Source organism: Caloenas nicobarica, chromosome 22 (assembly GCF_036013445.1).
Source record: "Caloenas nicobarica isolate bCalNic1 chromosome 22, bCalNic1.hap1, whole genome shotgun sequence".
NCBI lineage: Eukaryota > Metazoa > Chordata > Aves > Columbiformes > Columbidae > Caloenas > Caloenas nicobarica.
Window position 1 is genome coordinate 885,438 of NC_088266.1, and position 17,491 is coordinate 902,928.

Below are 17,491 nucleotides of genomic sequence, written 5' to 3' on the forward strand. Positions count from 1 at the left end.
CAAAGCAGGAAAAAAATCCCTGGGTTGCTGTGGATGACGGAGAGGGTGAATAAGAAGGATGATAAATGCACTTTGAATCTCTTTGCCTCTAGACAGACACATTTAAAAGTGAACTGCAAGGGACCTTCCCCTTTTAGTCCCAAATAATAGAAGCTCTGAATGGATTTTAACGCTGCGTCTATCTGCCTTCTGCTTTTTTTGTTCCTATTAGAAATTCAGGTCCTTGTGCGGGTTCCCGAATGAGTGAGTGCAATGAGGATGCAACAGGAGGGAAGAGTGAACACAAGGGAATGAAAAATGGTTTTTAAACACTTTCCAAAGTGCCCAGCTTTTATCCGGCTGGAGTGGGAGAGGACGCTGTTTAACGCAGTTTGCTTTGTCCATGACAGATTTATTTAACTCCAACAATTGTGTCGCAGTTCAGAGAAAGGAAGCCTTTGTTGAAGTTACAGCTCTCCGTGACAAGCAACCTCCATGCCCTCGTTGGAGTGAGGCCACTTTGCATGGAAGAATGAACTGCTTATTTGGGGTGAGAAGACCCTAGAGCCCATGGGGAGACATGATCTGGGATGGTCCTTTTTACAGCAGCTCCAAGCCTCAGCTCTGCCCCTGGTAGCCAGGAGGGCATCACAACTGCATGAGTCCAGCCCAAAGAGCAGGGGGTGTCTTGGGCAACGGAAAAACCCAGGGCCTGGGACAGAAATCCCCGGCTGCTGTCAACTTCCCTTGACCTTCTCAAAGGGACGTGCTTATATTTGAAGTCATCCAGGCAGCACTTGAGTAAATGATTGTGTGATTAACCCATTATTTTAATGTCAGAACAAAGGATGACCTGTCCACCTGGCTTGAAGATAACTAACCACACTACCTCCACAGGTCCCCAGTGTGGGAAGGGTCTTGGCTAGCTTCCCGAGGACAAAGCTGTCACTGGAGCCTTGCTACCTGGAGCCTTGCTACCTGGAGCCTGGTCTAGGAGTATTTGGAAACAGAGCTATTGCCTTGGATACAGGACCACTGAGCAGAGTCCCTGCACCTACAGGACTTTTCTGCCTTTCTCAGGTGCACGGAAAAGCACTCGTTTCCAAGGATCACATTGGCAAATATACTGAGAAGTCCCTCAGCTTTTCCCTTTGGGATTCTTTGCTCCACAATAGGCAAGAGCTTTGGAGAGATAAGGAAAAGGATTGTCCAGGCCAACACCCTCCAGCTCCTGTCTCCTGCTAGCAAAAGGACTACGTATGTCGTGGGTGAAGGAACAGTCTCCAGCTAATAGGCACAGCACAACAACAGGTCTCACCCAGCCCTGGCAGAGGACAGAAATCTCACTCTGGTGAAAAAAATGATCACCAGCAACATCTTTCCACTTTTTGCCACCAAAAAAAAAAAAAAAAAAAAAAAAAAAGTGACATGGAGAAGCCCCAGCTGCCAACCATTGCCCATCCCATTGAGGTACCCAGGCTCCGGCGATGCTCGTGTGCGGTGCAGGGTGGGCTTGGCCCCACGCAACCCACAGCCCCACACAGCCCATGGCCCCACACAGCCCATGTCCCCCATGCAGCCCATGGGTCCCCACGCAGCCCCGGCGTCGTGGCAGGGACCCTGTGACACCCACGCGGGGTGGGAGCGGACACCACAAGTCGCTGCCTCCCTCTTGTGGACAAATCTGGGGAAGGACGGGCTGAGCACCCCCCGGGAAGCCCTGGCAAGGCTGGCACCCAGAAAAACACACCCCCACCCCATTGCCGCATCAAATGGTGAATCCCTGCTAGGCACGCTGCACCCTCCAGCATCTGGGAAAACAAATGTGTAGAGACCCAAAAGGCTCATAGAGCCACCCCGTGCCCCCCTGACGGGCTTGTCCAGTCAGACCTTGCTGTCTGTGGGTGCAGGTTCTGGGCTGAGGCAAATGAGGGGAGCAAAGGACATGTGACAGTGCAGGGACCACAGCCTTGGGCCATCCGTAACAGGCTGTCTGACTCTTGGGTTGGAGAAGATTTGGCTCCACCACAGGCAGAGCAAGATGGTCAGTGTTGGCTGAAGCACAGAAGAAACCAGTCTATCCACTGCAATAACTGACCCAACAGAGCATTTGGGAGCAGATGGCCACAAAGAGCAGAGCAGCATCTCCACAGGACCTGATGGCTGCTGGGGTCTGTGGTTCCATGTCTGGAAATCCAGGTTTCTCCAGGCCCTGGGAGATTCCAAGCCTTCGGGAGGGCATCTGGATCCACACAGGGGACTGGAAGGAAAGAGAGAATGGAAGGCCAAGGGAGTTATTAAAATCCCCTTCATGGGCATGGTGGGTGGTGGGGTATTCCCAGCTGCTCCCAGAGACACTGAGATAGCCCCAAGGGGTGCTTTAGGAGGCCTGAGGATGAAAAGAAAAAGGCTGAAAAGGAAAAACCAGGGGAACTGAGCAAGAATATGCAAACTCAGCTAAGACTTGCAAGGAAATGATAAAGGCCAGGGAAAAACAGAGAAAAATAACACTGCCAAGAGGGCTACTGGGAATAAGAAGGAATTTTGCAAATTGCAGCAGAGGGAAAGCAAATACAGTGTGAGTCAGCCCATTAATAAATGAGAGGGGAACGCAAATTAATGAGAATTCAGAAGCAGCTGAGGTACTGACCTGCTTTCAGATTTTCTATTGCATTCGCAACACGACAGGGCGTTAGGAGGCGTTAACCCTTTCCTCTGTACCCTCAGGACTGGGCATGACATTGGTCGGTTCAGAAAGACTTGAATTTCTGAAGAAGCCTGTGGCACTACACGGCCTCACTCAATCTCCTTCACGCACTTGTGCAAAGCTTCAGTACAGTTGAATCATGAGTGTCCATGAACATCTCAGCCACTATGTGTTGCTCCCCACTGGGCACCCTTCTCCCGTGAACCCTCATCCACATGTGGCTGGGCTTGTACAAGATCCAGGGCAAGGTCTTCTCTCCCACACACTCCACACCTTTTCTTCATTCTCCCACTCTGCTTATTTTGTCCATCAAATTTCCTTTGAAAAAGTTTTCGGAAGCTTTTTCCCAGCCAGCTAGACACGAGTTCATGTGAGGAACCAGCTCCTCTTTCCACTCCATGTATCAACCACCCAGTAATTGTGAGTCTCAGCCAGTGTAAATCAGTATAGCTCCATTGTGGCCATGAGAGGGTTCTCTGTTATACCAGCACACTTTGGCCAACAGCAGAGAGGGTCAAAGCATTTGCTGTTGATAACACAGACCAGCGGGATGTCTGCTCCATTTATCACTGTCTCTCTGGGAGGTCCCAGCACAGCCTCTCTCCTGAGCGATGGCAGTTTGTTTTATGGATCAGCTCTTATTTGATGATGCATTCATTGATCTTTGCCACCACCAACCTGTGAATTCCTCATTCCCAAACTAATCTGCATCCGTCCCATATCCACCAGCACCTGCCTTAGTCTGAACCTTCTACTTCTGCAGCATTATTCACAGGGCAAGGATCCTACTCAGCCAAAGCAGCCTCTGAGTCACACTGATTTTTGTCCTTCACTTCCTAGCAGCCCAAAGACCCTTCACGCCAATCATCCTGCCAGGAAACAAGGACTTTCAAGCCCTAATTTTGCAAGAAGAAACTTTTTTCCTGTTCCTACAAGATCACCCAGGAACAAGGGGACCAGATTGGATAAAGCCTTGACTAAGATGATCTAATCTCATACCTGACATTGCTTTGAGCAAGACATTGAACCAGGGACCTCCTGAGGTCCTTTATGACCTGAACTATCCTGTGGTCCTGTGCATACAGGAATTGCATGTATCATACAATATTGCATATAGCAATCAGCCTACCAAATGAGATGGTTTCTTTCTACAATGTTTGCCTTGCGTTTACCTTTAGAGCATGACAACACCAGCAATGATGGCACTCCCATGCACTCACTGTGCGTTTGTGCAAGGTCAAGGGTCTGTGCAGCCATGAGTGTCAGATGGGGCTTGTCTGGGCAGTGCACTTCCATTCTGTATTTTTAACCTGACTCCTCTTGCCCTTTAATGTCTGTAGCTACAACTGGAGCCTTAAAGCCAAAAGCCTCCCAGAAGCAGCGATGGGGTTCCAGTAAGACATCCCTAATTGTTTCCAAACAGCTATTATAACATGCACTGTCTGTTCAGAGCCTTGGTGTCAGGCCAAGATGCAGAGCATGAGGTGCAGGACATGAATGCAAAGCCTCAGAGAAGCCAGAGGACCTGCTTGGTCCCACCTGGATCCTTTTGGGTTTGCATTGCATCAGATAACTTGTCCATCCAGCCCTTCTCCCTGTGCATTGCACCATTTACCCAAATGAAAATTTCATTGCACTCCTCAAGAACACACTTGGCCCTTACTCCTGTAAAGCCCTTTACAAAGGTGCCCCAGAGGCGGCTTTATAAGGAACAAGACCCAGAAACAGTTAAGCTACAGAGCACATAATAGCTTTTCCTTCGCCCACATCACCTCCCAACCATAGCCAAGCTAGGCACAGAGCAGTTAGACTTCAAAATAGCATGGAATTGGCTTAAGTCACTTACAATATTGTTTAAATATTACATTTGTTAATTTGGTTTATAGGCCTTCTGCTTTCAGGGTGCTTAAGCTGCTTTCAAAACAGTCTGTCAACTTTTTTCCTCTGCAACTGGGAGGATTAGAAAAGGAGTTTTATTTGAAATGAAAGCCGAGAGTCGTAGGTATCCACAAGACTCCAGCATCTCAGGTTATTAGGGAAACAACAACTGGCTGAAATCATGCACATTGGCAGCACCTCAGCACACACCAACACCCATGTGTGCTCATGCTCAGGGGTTTCTGAGAGTTCCCAGGTGTATTCATTCTGGCACCTACAGGATTGCCAGTCACAAATGTGAAACAATTCCACTGTTTCTTAAAACATCAGGCTCCAGGAACCACGAGACTGGCTTAAAATCATGGTTCTTTAGTAGATGCTTTTTATATGTCTCCAGCAGCCAGACCCTTAAGGAAAATGCTAATTTTAGAGACACTTGCAATAATATCACCCAGATTGGCAATGTTACTCCTGATAGAGCTAGGAGTGTGGTCACAACTTCATTCTTGGGTTTTAATGCTTTTCAGAGCTTCCAGAAAATTTCACCTTTTGGATGAAAACTTCCTAGTTTTGTCATATTTCCATCTGCTGTTGTTGATGTTTTTCCTTAATTTTAATGCAAAATAGCTCTGGACAAAATGAATTTTCTCCCGTATTCTCCCATTCTTCTCATTTTCTTCCACTAAGCAGTGTGATGCAGTTGTCCAACCCAGCTCCATACTCACGTGGTGGACAGGAGCCCTTAGCTCAAGGATATCTCAGTGTGGCCAGAGGCAGGGCACATCTTGCTCTTCCATTCTCCAAAATCACGCCAGCACAATCAGGGCAGGTGGGGAATAAACGTAAAAACCGCAGCTGAACACCCAGCCCTGCACGAAAATACCCAGGGGGCAGGATGTAACTGAGACCTGGCGCTGCCTCCTCCGCTCCTGCACTGTCACAGGTGGGTCTCACAGCAAGGTCTGGTGTTAAGGCAGTGTTTCCTATTATAAAACACTGTTTTCAGTTACTTACATTTCACCAGACTTCAACCGCTGGGCTATTTTCCATTTCAGCCAGCTACAGAGCTGACTGCCTTTATAGTCACTGGAGAGAAATTGGGGCTTCTAGGGAAAAAATCACATCATCCTCAGGCAAGCTTTGCAGGTAGGACAAAGTTTCTTGGCATTCACTCTAGAAGGTGCCTATATGACTGGCTCTCCCATAGATACCTGGTGTCTATAGATGATTCAATTTATCCCACTTTCAGGTACTGTTTTGAGCTGGATTGTCTGAAGGGAAACATAAACCAGAAGAGTTGGGCCAAGGAGAAATAGTGTTTGGACTTTGCTTAAATAATTTGTCTGTGTGTATGTGAGTGCCTGTATCTCAATGTTGTCATAGCTTTTGCCAAGTTGTGACCATCATAAAGATTTCATTTCACACATAACTAGAGAAGAGTCAAAAAACTGATCTTTCCAAAGATCCTGCCGTCCTACAATTCATGGTAATGGGATCTTAGCTGGTGAAGGCCATTTTCTACCACAGGCTCTACACATCCAAGATCAAGAGACACCACACTCAAGAAGTACTCTTCCCAGAGTTATGCAAGATGCTCCACTTGTTCCACATAGTCCAGCAATGGAGCAGTAGGTGGAAGAAGGAGCTGATAGAAATGGATCAAAATAAAAAAAGTGATGTGAGATTAAAATTAATATGGTTGACACAGTACAGTGGTAAAGGCCCATGCTCTCAGCACTGGAGTTTGGGAAGGGCCAGAAAATCAGAGTAAGTATCAAAGGATTTGGAGGCAGAAGTGACTACAAAAAGGCAAGGTGTCCAGCAGTAAGGCCTGCAGGTGTTCCTGGCTGATGGTGGCAGCTGAAGTTGGTTGGCAGGCAACCAGTAGCTGTGTCAGGGCTTGACAGAGAACTGGAGTCCTAGTCCAGCTAGGTCAGGTCTTAAATCTCCCTCTGTGCCAGGTGAAAGGGCTGGTGCATGGCACATTTCTCTCTGCATCCCATCATCTGGTGAGGGAAGGAGAAAGGGTAGGGAGGAAGAAAGGAGAGACAGATGGTGAACAGCACAGTGTAAGCCTTGTCAACACCAGCTGTGAAATTTCCAAGAGACAGGACTTGCCCTATGTGGGCACCAAGAACCAACACTCAGCACCAGCAAGATCCACAATTTCCTCACAGGTGAAATGCCACAGCATCAAAGGAAACCCCAGACTCAAGCCAGCTGGAGAACACAGGCTCAGACACCTGAGGTAGGTGTTGCTGAGCATGGCTGTGCTGGAACAGAAGAGCTCAGGATATTGCTAGATGGAGTCTAAAGCCACTCCAAGTTGTCTTAGCATCTCTGATCTTTCTCCAGATTTGGATGCCAGGGCTAGCACTGAGATCTGTCAGGTGGAGAAGAAGGGAAATAGTGGCCAGGATTTGAAGAAATGACTTGAGTAAATGCCTGAAGCCACAACAAGCACCCCTCTGTGCTTCTCCCACCCATCAGGTGCAGAGAAGGGAGCAGTAATGGTGAGGAACAGGAGATCAGGTCTCTCAGCACATTAGCACCAAACGGGAGGGACACACAGGAGACATAGCCACCACCCTGGAGGAGACCGTGAAGAAATGGGACGAGTCAGTTCAAGCCCCAGCTTTCACCAAAAATGTCACCATTTCAGCCAGCTTGGGTTGCTTAGGTACCAACCTCACCATAAGCTAAAAACAAAAGCAGGTGTCTGACACAAGCACATCCCCTTACCCGTGGGTTAGGTGCCAGCAGGGTTAACCTCCCAGCAGCCTGGTCTGAGTGAGGGTTGATCAGTGATGGAAAGGGGTGACAAGGCTTCTCCAGGCCGGGGGTGCAGAGGGCTGGGGTTTGGGGTTGGGATACCAGCAGAGAGCTCTGTACTTCGGACCAGCACGGCTAGATGGCACTGTGTACTCTTCCAGGAGTGACACGTCCAAGCACAGCTTTCATGCCCAAGATTTTAATATCCTGAGTGTTTTCTGTCACTGCTGAACCTTATCTGAGGGATGGCGTGGGCTGTTGGGATTTTTGTCATGGCCAGGGCACAGGCGACCTTCTCAGGGAGGAAAACTCTGGCAGAATTTTCTGTTTCAGGCTTGTCTTAGCAAAGGCGAGTGTGCTTTTGAAGCAAGAAAAAAATTACATTTCCAGCCACCCACAGACAGCAGAGACAGGACTTGAGGAGTCAGGCTAAGAGTGGACTCCTACCATTGTGTCTATGCAGAGCCCCATGTTCATGTCCTGTTTATCTACACCCTGAGAGGAAGATGAATGAGAGACCCCCAACGGTCCCTACACAAAGGAGTGCTGGGACAGGGTCCCCATGCTGTTATGTCTGTACTGGTGTGGGAGGCAGGGACCTGGGATTGAGGCTGCCAGACTCTGAGAGACCCATTTCAGCTTCCTCTGTCCAGTAGCAAAGCTGGACACAGACCAGCTTTGCCTGGTGGAGAGCCTGCAAGGAGCCCACCAGGACGTTCTGCAACTCTGGGAGACATTTGGTCACCCTGGCAATGGGCAGAGATCAGAAAAAGAGGAAAAGTACATTAGATATGAAAGGAGGAGTGGATGAGCAGGGTCAGGCAGCAGACAGGACCGTGAAGCCCTGCCTCTCCTTTTCAGTGATTCAAGATTTATTTGGGAGTCAATCCGAGATGAAAACCCAGAAGCAGCTTCTGCAAAAGGCAGAGCAGCCTGGCCCCTCGCTCTCCCATTCCCCCAGCTGGTGTGCTCAAGCTGGGAGGCTGGAAGACACCACCATGCCATGGTCCACCAGCTGGGAGCCCGCCATCCCTCACCGAGTGCTCTGCACGGGGGTCGAGAGAGTTTAATGTCTCGGGAGCTGGACTCCCATGTTCTCTTCTTGCTACCAGCTGGTCAGGCGGGCTGCCAAGGGTATGCTGGCAGGAAACCCAGCCATTTTCCATCAGGATTTCATCCACAGCGACGTGTCTTCAGGGAATATTTCCATCCTGATGAATCAGCAGTCTCTGGTGGGAGATGGGCTGCCCGCTGGAGGGGTTAACGTCCAGTGCTCAGGAAAGGTGCAATTCCCCAGTCAGGCAGGTGTTAGCTAATCCAACTCCCCCAAAATCCATCCCCCAGCAGAGGCCTCTCCCTAATCTGTTACAGTCGGCGTTTGCCCTCGGGCAGCGGATCTGATATCTCTTACAAGCGCAGTGTCAGTATTAACTATTATAATTCTGGATATTCTTGTTAGACATGCAAATGTCCAGGCCAGGATGGAATCTCACTTAACTTTTCGGCTTCGGCAACATCCTGCGGTAAATTGCTCTGTGCAGAGACGCTCCTGTTCATCGGCTCCAGCCACCACCTGTTCGTCCCACCATGTTCCTGCGTTACCCCCAGACAGAGCAGACCCTCTCTGCTGCCTTCCCTTGCCCCGCTTCCCATCCCACACCAAGAATTTTTGTCCCTAGCCCTTTATTGCAAAAGTCTGTGTTTCTTGGTGAGCTGGGGAAAGTGCAGTGGGATATCGATTCCCTTCCCAACTCACCTCAGCGAGGCAGCTCTGCTGTTTGCAGCACATATGCTATGGCAGAGTCCACTGGTGTGCATGGGAAGCGCTTGCACGAAGACTCATCCCATATGAACAAGGACTGCACACCGAGCCTGCTGTGGCCAGTGCAGCCCTGGGGTCAAAAGCACCCATGCAAGGGGATGGCAGAAGGTAAACGGTTACCAAAATGCTCCAGGGCAGGGGTAAGAGGTGGCTTTCTGCTCTTATACCATGTGAGGCTCCTATTTATCACATGGGAAGCAGGTGTAGAGCTCAAGTGGAGACCAAATGGCAGTGGGACAGAAAAATGTTAACAAGACAAAAATCAGCAAGTGCTGCACTGAGCTCTGTAGTGTGATTAATAAAACCAACAAGTGAAAAAAATCTCTGTTTCAACACATGGCCAGTAACGCAAAGTGTCGTGCTATCAGGGCTATTCTGCCCTCTGTATACCCGCCTCTCTGTTTGGGTTCATGGTAAAATCCTCTAATGTGCTTTCAATTTTTTTTTTTTAATTTTTATTTTATTTTTACAAATGCTCAAACTTTCCTGCCACAAATTATTCTTGGCTGAGTTACAAGTAGAACAGCCATGTACAGCCATTTCTTTACCAAAAAAAAAAAAAAAATTAGAAAGAAAAACAGTTTATGAGATCTTTTGGTTGCATGGTTTTTTTCTACTCTAACATGTGGTGAAAGTTCAGGAGTTCTCACCTTTTTCCACCCAAAAGCCCTTCCTGAGCTGAAGCTGAACCTCCAGCAGCTTTGACATGATCTCACCTTTACAGATCATGCACTTGGAAAGCACGTTACTAAAAACAAACCTGTGTCCATCTCCATCACAAAAAGCTGTTTATAGCTATTGTAAGGACAGGCTGGCATTGACAGCCCTGGCCATGAAAAATCATAACTCAAGGTTCTGCAAATTGTGACTTTACCATAAAAATCATGATTAAACCAGTAATAAACAAGTAAATCTCATTTGCCTTTTTCTCCCAGGTGCTCTCAGGTTGTGGTTTTGAACCATGAAGGCTGGAAACTTCTTGGGGCACGGCCTATGAAAGGAAATTTTCATGCAAGCTCACAGTGCCCCTAAGCTGAGAATTCAAGGAAAACAATGAGCATCATCAAGGCTCATAAAGAGCCTTGCTGCAAGAATTGGCACCTCCAGCAGCTCAGCACAAATATCCCCACATCATGGGAGTTCATGGGCAGTTTTAGGATAATTAACCCCCAAGCACATCAAGTCCAAGCAAAACTAATTACTTTCACGGAACAAAAAAGATTGTTTTACAGGCGATGTTGTTCTTTGGCCTGTCTCTTTTGGAAAATGGCACCAGTTAAATGAAATCAATTTTATTAACTGACAGTGCTGTGAGAGGATTTACAGAAAAGGACCGTTTGATGGTCTTTTAATTACAGACCTGATGTCCATTACCAGAGCTGACAAGTTGCACATGCTGGACAAGAGAGAAGATCATCTCTGAGCTGGAGACCTTTCTCAGCCTGTTAAAGACTCAGGTCAGAAAGGTTTTTCCTGCACTTCTTCCTCTAGTGAGTCCTAAATCAAGCTCTTGACATTTAGCAATATTTATAGGACTCTCTTAAGGGCACAAGGCTGGTAATATCTCACCCGGAGAGGTGATTTTTATCCTGTTAGAAGTCATTGTGCTAGGCTGCCTTGGAGAAGAGCGAGAGGCAGACCTCAATCCACGCTGCTGCTTTGCAGTCCAGCTTTCCCAATATCTCTCAGCACTGCCCTGGCACCCATCATCCCCACCACGCTCCATCTTCTTGCTCAGGGGTGTCTGCAGACACCAATTCTCTGAGGAGAGCCACACCACTGCCCAGGAAAGCGGGTCAGAGACACCTGAACCCACAATCCAAATGTTATTTCTCTCTTGTTCTACCTGATCCAGGAGAGACAGTGCGTTTCAGCTACGGGGCTATGCTGAAGCAACAGCTCATCGTCCTTTGACCAAGAGTCCATGGGTAATGAGAAAAGCAAGATCTCCACACTAAACCTTTTGATTTGTGATGGTTTTTTGGTCGCTAGGCATCCCTGGCCCAGCGAGGTGACGGATGTGTCAGGAATTTGTCACCTGGGCTGAAGGATGAAGTTGATTTGAAAGGGAACGAGCAATGGATAGCCCATAGCAGCCTGTGGCCTTGGGGTGAGGTGCAGAGCCGTGCCCCAGGAGCTCTGCTGCCTGGTCCTTCATGGAGAGACTGAGTCACCGGCCCCGGAGATGGAGAGGTCTCGCCTTGCTGGAGATTGTTTGGGTAAGTCGTGATGGATCGTGCTCCGATGTCGAGAGTCGAGGTGCAGCGGGAGGCTGAGAAACTTAACATTGAAAATGTTTTAAAGCAAAGGGAACATCAAAAGATCTCCAGGAAACGGCAAACACCCAGAGTTCAGCAATCTCTGAAACAGATCCCCTCCTCCCATCTCCATGTCTGGATAAGAGAGACTCCCAAGACAAAGGGCGATCAAGATCAGAGAAGATGGTAAGCTATAAATCAGCCACCTCTCTCTTTTCACCTCCCTCCCTCTGCCCTCCAGGCTCAGGAAACCCCTGGAACCGCAAGACACAAAGTCAAACAGCCAGATGATTCCTCCCATATCCTCCTGGAGGGACTTGCCCCAGCGCAGCCCCCAAACCTTCCTCCAAATGCACCCAGCTCATGGAGATGCCGGGTGGGAAGCATGAGCCATTCTCTCCAGGGCTGTTTTTATCTGATGTGTTAGATTAAGTCTCTTCCATAAAAGTCAAATAATCCTTTAAATCCTCAGACTCATTGTCTGCCACTGGAACAACATTTTTTATAAATCTGAGGGGTTGAGTATAAGGCATGGAGGCTTCAGCCCCAGTGGAGCTCAGCCCCACACACCTCCTGAGCAGGCACCAGACCTGGGCACCAGGCACACGTCTTGCAGCGGCATTTGCCTCACAGCACATCAGGAGCTGCCCTCTGGTGTGGGGCAGCTGCTTCTCCTCCTGGTGGCCAGGCAGCCAGGGGCGAGCCAGCTCTGAGTTTTACTGCTGAGATGCATTTCTCAGGTGGGTGGATTTGGGGTGGGCATTCCTGATGGTGGACATGCCTCTTGATGGTATTCGTACCAAGCTGAGCTCCTTCACCTCCATATGCAGAGCCTCCTCCACCTCTGAGCATCCCACTGCAACGAGGTGTGGTACGGAGACGGGCAAGAAGACATGTCAGGAATAAGACAGAAGCATGGGGCAGGATTCGCCCTTCAGAGGCGCCCACAGTGAAGCAGCAATGCAAGGAGTGCAGCATGTCTCTGGTGTAAGGGGATACGGTCCTCAGTGGGTGCTGGCTCTGGTTCAGGGGGATGTTTTATGAGCGTGCATGCATTAGTGCAGTTGCCAGGTTACTGGGCAGACAAACTATGTTCGGTCTTTCTGGGCAAGATCTCATGCCCACAGGGCTGTGGGTCAGGAGCAGAGGTGCTGGCAGCCCCAGTCTCTGTCTCAAGATGAGGGGCTTTAGTGTGGCCACAAGACGGGGGCAGGAGCCCAAAGGCAAGAAGAGGAAGGGAGGGGTACTGGAGAGAACACTGAGTGGCACCCCCTTTAGCACCATGTCTGGGTATCCCTGACCTGAGCAGACTGACCCTCCCCAGGTTCATTATCTATCCAGAAAAGACAAGCTACCACGAGGAAGGGGCACATCTTTTTGGCATTTGCATGCTGCATGCATCAGCTCTTACATTTGCCAGCCTCTCCTCCTTGCTTGTCTTCACCCACAGGAAAGCACCATGCTCCATCTCCCCACTTCCAGGTGACACAGGTAGCTCTTGATTTAGACCCTCTTGGCTTTCTGACTCAGAGAGTCTCACGTCACATGCTTGAGTAGGATCTGGACTTTGTGACCATCCTTACTTAACTAGACCAGGCTGCCAGGTCCTACTGGGGAGATCTATCTCCTAAGTTTCATTAACTCCCTCCTTATTTGGTCACCTGCAGTTAATTACAAAAGAAGCAATAGCTAGGCTGTTGGGGTGTTTGAGTGCAAACCTTTTTTAGTGAATAGCTGCAGATGACACCTAACAAACGGTGCCTGGATGTTGCCTGGAGCACACACTCATGGGGAGCTTTGTGAAGCAACATGAACCCCCGTGCTCCCATCAGGCCACATTGTGCATTTGGTGCTGGCATCTGCAGTCATAAAGTAAATGACTTGCAAGATGGGCTTAGCAGGGTTTGGAACAAGCCAGATCTTTCTGCCAGCTGTGCAGTTGTCCCAGTGAGTTGCACGGGTCTGTCCATCCTCCGGCAGTGCTCCAAGATTCCCTCCCATGTGGTGAGGTAGATTAGAGACTGCTGGGAGCAGCACTGACCACAGTGAGACCCAGTACCCAAGGAACAGCCAAGCTCCACATGTGGAACCCTTCCCAAGTGCCCTTCCCAAGGCTCGGGTCACCAGTGGAAAGTTCAGGTCAAGTCCAAACAGGTAGTTAATTGACTAAATGGCAAACAAGGAGCTTACATCTAGGATAGCTTTCCAGAGAACACTATCTAACTTGCATAGTTCCCCCTCGAAATGCAGACTTAAGATTTCTGGCAAGACTTTCTTCCAGCGCTTAACACTTGCTTAGTGTCCCTCAATCTGTGAAGGTCTTTGAGCACCTCCTTCTTCCCAAAGGCTGACAGCAGGGCAGAAAGGAGGTGCCTCTCTCTGATTTACCATCTTCAGATCCAGCCTGAAACACTCAACCCCCAGCTCAGAGGCGGCGTTGCATGACAGGCACTCCAAACCTGATGTCGCTGAGAGGTGGGAAACTCAGGCCCAGCTTCTACCATCCTCTCCCAGTCCATCTCCCAAGAGTGCCCCAGCTTGGAGGACATTTGAGGTGTGAATTGGGAAGAAGGAGGAGTCTCTTCATCCCACTGAACCTGGACCATGGCACTGCCAGGAGTGTAGTTTGCTTCATCTGGTGGAAAAACATGAGAGCCTTGTGTTGTAGCCTTCAGCTATGAAGAAGGAGTTGGAGCTCCACTGCTTGGTCTATCCCTTGCAAAACAGAGAACAGCTTTGTATTGTGTGGAAAGAGCCAGAAGACGCCAAGGAGCACCTCCACCACTACAGACAGGTCCTTGGGAGTGGAGTTGGAATGGATTGGACCTCCCACAAAGCAGCTGGATATTGTTGATCCTGGATTGAACCCTGGCAACAGGCACCCACATAAACTTGGCTTGGGGAAGGTCCCAGCAGGTGCAAAGGCTAAAGGCATGACCAAAGGGTCTGCATTAACCCCTTTGCTTGGGAGAATCCAGGAGCTTCCCCTGATGTTGGGAGGGTTTGTGATGGTGTCCATCCCCCTCCATTCCTTGGGGATGGTCCAACAGTGGGAGGGAAACGCAGGAGAAGGAGTCCTGGTTGCAGGATTGGGGTGACTTTCATACCCCCATGGTGAGGACCAGGTCTGGACTCTACTGGGAACATGCCCAGGACAAGTGGAACAACTGCTTGAGGCAGGATTTCCTCAACATCCTCCATGGTGTGAGCACGCCCATGAGAATGGGACAGGAGCAAAGGGCATTGCTGTGGCTCTTGGCTACCCAAGCTCTGGGGATAGATTGAGCAGGGAGCACAGGGGGAGATGGAGGAGAGGGAAGTGTTGGGAGAAAGGTGAGGGATGAGGTGGTTTTGAAAGGGCCATGGTGGGAGCACTGGTCTGCTGACTCAGAGTAGGAGTGAGCAGCGTCAGGATTCGGTGCGGGGAGGGCAGCAGGACGGCTTAAGCCCTGCCAGGGTGCTGGAGTGGGGCAGAACTCACGCTGGGGAGGGCTAGTGGGGACAGGTCTGGGGTAGGCAGGGACAAGCTGTGGGCAGAGGACATCACATATGATGGATCAATTGTGGGGGAGATACATGGGGCACAAGGGTGTCTGGGGTCAAGAGGCAGCCATAGGGTGCCTCAAGTGCTGGGGGGAGCAGAAGGGTTTTGGCAGCAGATGTTCCCCACAAGGAGGAAGGAGAAGGGGTCTCAGGGGCTGTTTGGCACTGTGGGTGCACAGGGACAACCGGATCAGGGGGGCAAAGCTCCCAGCCTTGCAGGTGTGGGGCCGGCAGAGCCCCCTGCACCCGGTTCCTCGGTGGAGGGGGGTTTGGCTCGGAGGTGTTTCCCGGGCACCAAGCCACCAGGGTCTCCCCCGGGGGCTGTAACTCCAGCTCGGCCCCCGTCCCACTGTCAGGCCCTGCGCCTGGAGCTTGTTATTGCAGGTGCAGGGCAGCCCCCCCCACCTCTGGCCTGTCCCTGTCCCCTCCACTGCACCCTCTCCCCTCCTCACACCAGCCACCCCTGCAAGATGCAGTTTGGGGTGTCCCAGTGGTACCCATGCCCCGTCCTGACAAGTCCCCCTCTCCTTTTCCCCTGCAAGCTCTCTCCCCCACCCCAGCTGGTTTCTGTGTTCCCATCCACGGCTCGTGTCCACCACCATCAATCCAAAGCCACCAGCATGGGCAGGTCTCCACCGCACAGGGCAACTGGCTCAGGTGGCTTTGGCCACCAAGGAACACCACCAGCATGCTGATGTCCTCCCACGGTAATCCACAGGGCAAGAGGATTCCCCTCACCACAGTGTCTGCTCATACCTGCCTTCCTCTCTGCTTTCCACCATCTCCCCAGGCTTTGCAGCTTTGCCTTCTCCAGAGGCCTCCAGCACCCTTCCCAGCTCCCCCAGCCCCCCAGGGTCCCTCTGTTGCATTTGGGCGCTGCTCAGTGCACCCCTCCCACGTTCCGGACCCTCCGACATGCAGCCAAAGAAGTTCAAAACCCAGGCACCTTCTGGCCAACTGCCAACTTGCAGCATCACCCCAGGTCCATGGAGACCCTAAAGCGCTGCCAAAATTCAGGGGCTGCCCCGGGCCTCCAAAACACCTCCACCAGCAATGTCAGACCTGCAGCACCCGGCGCTGGGCACTGCAGCTGCACGTGGCGCAGGCAGGGAGCTTGTAGTTTTATTCCCTTTGGAGCAGAGCCAGGCATCGAGCTGAACACCCCCTCCTGTTATAAACAGCTCTTTGACATCTTTAATGAACTCAGCCTGGGGAGGCAGCAGCTCTGGAGAGCAGAGTGCCACCGACCGGTGCTCAGCATCCCAGCCAAGTGGTGCCTGGTCACCCCAGGCTCTCTCAGCCCCTCTTCCAGCTCTTCTCTGCTGTGTTTTGCTCGTGAGGATAACCAGGGACCGCTTCCGTGCATCAGTGACCCATCTTATCACACGCCAAGTGTTTGCAAAGCCTTCTACCCTGTGTCCTGCTTTTCCCAGGGCTGGAGCTCAGTTCCTCCGTTCCTCCCCTTCACCTTTCTCCTTGGCCGTCTGCACAGCTCCCTCCTCGCTGCTTTGCGGGGGACAAGGGAGTGCAGGCGTGGAGGCAATTATGAGCAAAGCCTGGTGAAGCCCTGCGTTCCCATGCCCTGGCCTTGGCCTTGCCTAAACACCTTGAAGCATTCCAGCACTGAGCTTGAAAGGACAAACAATCCCACGGTGAGTTAAAGGCTTGTGAGCCTGAGTCTCTCCAGCTCTGCGCTGGCAGCTACTGCAGAGTCCCTGCAGGTATTTTAAGTGTGGTCCTCCAAATGTTTTACATACAGGAATGGCCGTGAGCAGTTTCAAAATAAATAATGAAAATTAGAACACACAATCCCCCCAAGAAAAAACAAGAGCAGCAGTGGTCTGTGTCTGCTGGTGAGGAGCAAGACCCCTGTCCATGCATGCAGGCTCCCACCACAGCTTTGAAATAAGGTGATGCTCTGGACATGTCGGGCGGGAGCAGAATGACTCAAAGTTTATGAAGTAGGAGGTTCATAAAGCCCCTAGCAGGGCTTGGTGTCCAGATCCCCTTCAGCTGGGTGGTGAGGAATGGGGTGAAAGCTGATGAACGAACACATGGTGCGGGAGTGGTGGGAGGTGCTGAACGGGCTGCAGAAAGCTGGGGAAGGCAGAAATGTTTGTGTTTGAATTAATGCCCCGATGTGAAAATGCTGGAGGCTGGGGACTCAGAAAGCCAAGAAAGAAAGGAGAATCATGGTGATCAGGGGCGTCTTCTCCAGCCAGCCCCCCTGGACATCTGCACAATGCAGTCCGTGCTGGGGTGCTCAGAGGTTTGCCCTGTGCCTCATGCCTGGGGGATCAGCTTCACGAGCAAAGCTCCCCTGCATTGCCCTCCAGCACCCCTGACAAACTCACAGAGACACTGGGGTGATGTCAGCTGCTGGCGTCACCTTCCTGTCACCTTCCTGCTCCTCACAGGGTCCTGTACCAGGTCTGAGGTATCTTCACGTTGCCTATCCCCAATGAGAAGATGCCTTTCCATACTTGAGGAAGCCACATCTCCACTCAGCCTGCTGGGGGCTCTGGGAGCAGT